At 35.5% G+C, this 6,685-nt stretch overlaps 1 long non-coding RNA gene across 1 annotated transcript; it reads right to left on the reverse strand.

The window, feature by feature from the left end:
- Nucleotides 1–271: 271 nt before the first annotated feature.
- LOC149067082 (uncharacterized) lies at nt 272–4,571 on the reverse strand. Its single transcript, XR_016195382.1, has 2 exons — nt 3,833–4,571; nt 272–653 (listed from the first exon to the last, which is right to left on the reverse strand). It is a non-coding gene; the product is annotated as an uncharacterized LOC149067082 (long non-coding RNA).
- Between the last annotated feature and the right edge of the window lie 2,114 nt (nt 4,572–6,685).

The following is a 6,685-nucleotide window of genomic DNA, read 5'->3' on the forward strand; positions in this document are numbered from 1 at the left end:
GAAGATAAATAAATTTTACGGTGGAAAAACATTTCATTATTTAATTTAATTATTTCATTACTGTTTCATTATTTAATTTCATCATTTAATTAATTCATTATTATTTTATTATTTAATTTCATGATTTAATTAATTCATTACTAGTTTTAACTATTAAAACATTCAATTATTTCTCCCTGAAATGTTCAAAACCTGTTAACGAAATATCCTCTAAAAATGAGAATCATAATATTACAGAAAGAACAAACACACAGATGATTGAACCAGTATATCTTTGATTAAACGAAACTTTATTTTTAAAGTAAAACCATAGCAAGTGTATAATATACAACAATCAGGAGATACAGCGGTTGTTTAATTGAATTGTTATAACTCGATTATAATAATTAATATTTAATTTATGACAACATCCAGTTTTCTGTATGTCTTGTAATATTTAATTACTATACATAATTGATTTTGTTAATATTAATATGTTGTAATCGCTCTCTGCGGAGAGACTTTTTCAAATGAAAGACCAGCTCGCATTCGCGTCTTGAAGCTGGGAAACCGCAGAAAACCAACTTCAGCTGGCTTTTAATTCTGTAGGTTTTTGACAGCACTATCACAAAAGTCTCTATTGAACTTACACCAAGTTTCAAATGAAGATCATCCTGAAAAAAAAAATCGTGAACATTAATTAGCACATTCATGAAACCTAGTGAGATATATATAATTCTGTTGGGCAAAACATGATATGTCCAAAAAATTTCTAAACAACATGCTGACGAATGATATTATCATTTGCACTTGTGTGTGCATTCATTCCTGACTTTTAAATGACAATGAAAATGCTTATATCTCAAAAATGTAATTTTGGAGTTATGTTCTGACCGAACACCACAAACTTGCAAGTGGGTTAAAAATATGATTTGTGATAGACATTATGCCTCCCGAAGCAAATGTATGTTTGTTACTGTCTGTGCGTACCTGATTAAGAATTCACATTTCTCTTTCAAGCCTTTTCAAATCTTCGAAATAAACTGCAAATAAATTTAAAGTGGGAGTTATCCGATTGTGGAATAGTATCTTAAGGTTATAATGTTAAGGCTTCTACATTCTTCGTAACCAAACTTCTAAAACCTCTTACCATGACCAACACAGATTATTCTGAGAATATTCCCAAACTGAAAGTTGGTTGAAAGTTATCATTATGAGGTGATAACGCCAAAAAATATTTGGTTTTACATGTCCCAGTGAATGAACACTTTTATATTTCTTAAAAAGAAAAGAATTAGTATATAAAAAAATCTGGAGGGAAAAAAAATACACATATCTGTAATTGTGAATGTGAGTGTGCCTGTGAATGGTAATAACAAAACCTTTGCAACATGTCCAGTGTATCGACTCTCTTCGACAATGCACACGGCACATAACAAAGTTTTTGCAAAGGGTAATGCTTTTCCGAGACCACTTGAAAAAGCGACGTGCAAAATGTGTGAATTACAATGCCCAATGCCAGGGTTGTCTGGTTTAAACCTTGGTTTTAACCAAGTGGTTTTTTTCCAAAAATGAAATAAAAGTGGCCTAAATATAATATTTTTCTTGAGAAATATCATATTGGTTCATTATTAGCGAAAATTTTTCATTTTTACCACATTTTATATTCTTTGGGAACATTTCGATGGTATATCTTTAAATGGCATAAGATGGTATAAGTGGTTTTTTTCAAAAAGTCTCATAACAGTGGCCAGAATATATATAGATATATTTTTTTTTCCCCATTAAGTATCTGAGTTATTTAAAGTTATACAGAAGCCGAAATTTCTCATTCTTACCACATTTAACACATTAACCTTTGTCTAAATTCTGATGCTCGATCTTTACCGAATTCATTAATAAGGATTGTATCATACATCTGTTACATTACCTCACAGATATTTGAATTTTCTTTCTCATATGAAGTAGCACATCTCATACTGTATATCACCCATGCTTACTGTTCAACATTTTTTTTTATACTTTCATGGTTAAGCCCAGTTAATCAAGGTTCTACTCTATACTAGTAACAAATTTATGAAAAATAATCAGCTATATATAGGGTGATTACAATTAAGAAGTTTCGATTCCAAAACTATGCAATAAGTACTGGTCAGAATGGCTTGCAAATTTGCATGGATACTCCTGAAGCAATGGAAATTTCTATCGTTAAAGAAAAAAAGTGGAAAATGTGCAAGTACATGATATACTTGGCCAACAGTATAATCTATTTTGTGCAATCACATCATGGTTCCAACCCCCCACATCATTTCAGCATTTCCACAGCATCAGTGTGTGGATAGAAGAACTTCTATCAAGATGCATATTGCAATACCAGCAAAGCAGCTGCTGAAGACCCATTTCGACAATAACAGGATGGCCGTCAGTTCACTTGACCTTAATCCCCTCAGCCAGAAGTTGCAAGGGTTGCAACTTCTGGCTGTGGGAGGGTTCCTCAAAATGTTATGAACAGTGGTCGGATTGTAAACTTTGGTGAATTGAAAGCTTCATCCCCCTATATGTTAGAAGTTCCTCAGGAATATTTACGTTGGGGCGCACTTGGTTTAATAAAGGTGAATTGCTAGCACATCCACAGCATGACCAAGGCATACTCTGATCTGTTGTTGAACAAGAATTTTTGTGCTTTCACCTCATAGCCAAACCATGGTGAACAACATATTTAACATTTCTTGAGTAAGATATACTTATTTGCTTGATTACTTCACTTTTTTGTGATGTTTCTGCGAATTATGTAATCACGTAACGTTAAGTTATTATTTTGCCATGACTGCCTACTGTTTCCATTCTGGTAGCAAGTTTTCCATGTGTAGGATGTCATTAATTTAACATTTTATTGTACTTTTCCCCCTACACTTAATAAAATTCCATTTCTTCAGGAATATTCATGTCAATTTTCAAGTCATTCTGACAATCGTTCTTTTCTTACAGTGTTTTGAAATCAGAACCTTAATTATAATCACTCTGTATATCGTAAGTCATCGCTAATTTATCTGCATTATTTATGCTTCATTAAATACATTATATTACCTAATTTTTATTATAGTTTTTGCGAAATAGCTTCCTAATAGGGCATACTGAAAGTAACTGGAGGAAAACATGTGTATATATATATGATTAATAATAACATTAAAAGAATTTTTTCAAGCATAAAGTAATCCATTGAGAGTTAAGCAAAAAAATAATTAAATTGCAAAAGTTGGTTTTTGTGAAAATGTAAGAAATGGTTAGAAATATTAATTGATTAATTAATATGGAAACATAATTCTCATTAATGTAATTAACACTATGTACTAAAACATTTCATTTTAATTGATTGTTAGAAGGGTTAGAAGTTCGAATGATTTTTCAGAAGTTTCATTGTTTTAAACATTCATACAATTTAAACAAAAAAAATGGTTTAAACCAAAAAAACCTGGATTTTTGGTTTTTTTTTCAATACAGGCGGTTTTACAACATTATTGCATCATTTTTTTAAAAGGATTTTGGGATTTGCTTACACATTTCACTATGCCCAATTGTGTTGTCGTTTTTGATAAATGAAGCACTTCCATTTCTAGTTCTCGGAGCATTGTGAATATTGTTGTAAAAACAGTTGCATACTGCAGCATTTGTAATATTTGGCAATATATCGAGGACTTGCTGCTCAATTAAAACCTATTATGGGAATTTTATAGGTTGGATTTGGTGAAAAATTAGGGGCTGAAGACAAATTTGTTGTCTGGTTAGAGATATCTGTCAAAGCCCAGCATATAAGTTGATTAGTGAAGTGTATAGGAAATTGTAAATGCCTTGCCTGTGCATCAAAAACTAGTTTCCTCATTTAGGCCTGTTGCTGTCTGTGGATAGACGGCTGGACTGTGTAGCAGGAACATCAGCTTCCATTCAAGCACCTCAAAGTTGACAACAGCAGAAAGCTAACTTAAGCCAGCTTCTAATCCCTGGTTTCTTTGAGGCACTATCACAGTAGTCTCGGTTTTTCAACAAGTTTCGAATGAAGATCTTTCTGAAAGAAATAAGAAGTCAAGAATGTAATCACATTCATACACCCACAATCATGAGTATCAAACATTCATAAACAGAGGGGTTATCTGAATGGACCCACATTTTCTGAATTGGGAAACAGAAAATGGGTTAACATTATGGTTGGCGGTTACTCTACCTCCAGAGGCGGAGCAGTTTTTGATATCCTGAGCACTGGTGTACGCAGGAAGGAGTGGGGGGGGGAACTTCTGTGAAGCCAAGAGTATAGTGTCGTTGTGGTTGAAGAAATTTAAACCCCCCTCCCACTTGAGGGGGAATACAATTGTAACCCCCCCCCCCTACTTCAGGAAATTCTGCATACACGTATGGTTGTGAACCCCCACCTGTTGTGAAAGCATCACAAGACTCCATAGGGCAGAGCAATGCTCCGCAGACCCCCCTTCTATAGCCGTGCATGGCAGATTCTCTAGTCCCCTTCCACAATATCGGCAATGTCGTCCGTTGAAATGAATGTGCACGTCATGGGAATGGAATAATTGACATGGAAATAAATGAAATAAATAAATGTCTTCTTGGGTCTTGGAGAGGCTGTGGGTCTTGGAGAGGCTGTCTTCTTGGGTCTTGGAGAGGCTGTCTTCTTGGGTCTTGGAGAGGCTGTCTTCTTGGGTCTTGGAGAGGCTGTGGGTCTTGGAGAGGCTGTGGGTCTTGGAGAGGCTGTGGGTCTTGGAGAGGCTGTCTTCTTGGGTCTTGGAGAGGCTGTGGGTCTTGGAGAGGCTGTCTTCTTGGGTCTTGGAGAGGCTGTGGGTCTGCCAAATTGGGTTAATGCATATGCACATATGCATTTGCATATAATCCGGGCTCTACTCATGACCTTCCTTTGTTTTCTTCACAATCAGATAACTTTTAAGCACAATCCGAAAGTTAAATGAAAATTATTTTCTGAGTTTGGGAGAAGTTACGGCTAAATAAGAACGGTTAAAGCAGTGGTTCTCAACCTTTTTTTGTCCATGGCCCCGTTTCACCCATTTTTCATTCCTGTGGCCCCCCTTGCGAACATGAATAATTTTCTACTCCCCCTTCCTTTCTCCCCCCCCCCCCCCCCGTTTTCCCATTAGAAGATAGTTATTCAAAAATTGTCTGAAGTATAAATATTTTTGAATTTAATTTATGAAAATAACGAAAAAGCAAAATAAACATAATAGAATACAGTAAAAATAGAATAAATCCCAAAGGGTCTGTATCATCGTAATGTTACTTTTTGTGAAGTTTATTGTTTTGTGTTTTTCTCAGTTTGATTTGTATGTTTTATGTGTTGTGTCAGTCCAATTTTAATCAATGTAAACTCTGCGCTTGAAGACGGCACAATGTCATCAAGTTACTGTACTGGATGAAATTTTTATTATTTCCAAATTAGTTTTTTATGACATATGGCATTTTACTGGCGAACCATTGGTCCTAGAGGCATACTTCCAGTTGGAAAAAGTACCCGAATAATGTGTAGTACTCAAATTTTTCACTGAGGTATTCCAAGAAAGTTGGAAAAAAACAGCATTAAATGAGGGGGAAACCATTTTACCCTCATTGAATGCTGTTTTTTCGCAAATTTCTTCAAGTTTTTGAATTCGCATATCTCGGTGAATATTGCACTTGGAAACGTGAAATTATTTTAGTTGGCATCGGGAAAGACAGACATATCTGGGTTGGACACTTGATGTGGATACTTTTTCTAGTTGGGTATGTCTCTAAGATTAATGGCTCACCAGTAAAGTGCCATTCGCCCTGTTACCCATGCAGCAAATACACGTAAAAAATTAGCTTGAGACGAAATACAGTCAACTCTCATTGTAACAAATACCATTACAACGGGAAAAATATCGTTTTAACGAAAACTTTTCTAATACCTCGGATAGGTAGGAACAATATAAAAATCTGGAATTCCTTTGTAACGAAATTTCGTTATTACGAAGTGATTTCTCGGGTCTCTTGGAGTTCCGGTCTAATGGGGTTTGACCAAAGTGTATTAATAAAGGGTCTTTAATACGCTTTGGGTTTGACTGCATTTCCCCCAAAAAAAATCGGACATTTTTGTTGTCTTAAGTAAAGTCTACGCTGCCGCCCCTTACAATGTGTCAGGGCCTACTGTCACCCCCAAGTCGTAAAACCACCGAGATTACATGAACCACTTTTTTTATTTCCTTCTTCCTCATGTTAATGTTACTCGAATAGGGAAAAATTACGAAAGAGATATTCTATGCACATTTTGTTTGAAATTCAATTTTTTTAGTCAGAGTGACTAAAAAAATTTAATGTCACAAATTTCTTCGTGGCCCCCGTATCAGTAGCCGTGGCTCCCCTTTTGCAAGATTTTCATCAGTGGCCCCCTCTGGAATATCCTAGGGCCCCCGGTTGAGAACCACTGGGTTAAAGAACTGCCGTGTATGTGTGATTCCGTCTCTCGAAAGTCGTATAAACGGGGTTCTCTCCCCACTGTATTTATTTTCTTCTCTTCATTTCCCCTCTCTTCTGATCTGGGGACCACGTAATGTCTGAATCTGAATGGTTTTGCGCTACAACACTGATCTTTATCTATCTATATTGCTCTAAAATAGAATTTTTTAACCCCGGCATCTGATGACAACCCGGTAACTTTAGGTCCTTTCTACTC

The sequence above is a fragment of the Pholcus phalangioides genome, unplaced genomic scaffold (assembly GCF_987345545.1).
Source record: "Pholcus phalangioides strain wild (caught in Gottingen) unplaced genomic scaffold, Ppha-v1.0 ptg000031l_1, whole genome shotgun sequence".
Lineage (NCBI taxonomy): Eukaryota > Metazoa > Arthropoda > Arachnida > Araneae > Pholcidae > Pholcus > Pholcus phalangioides.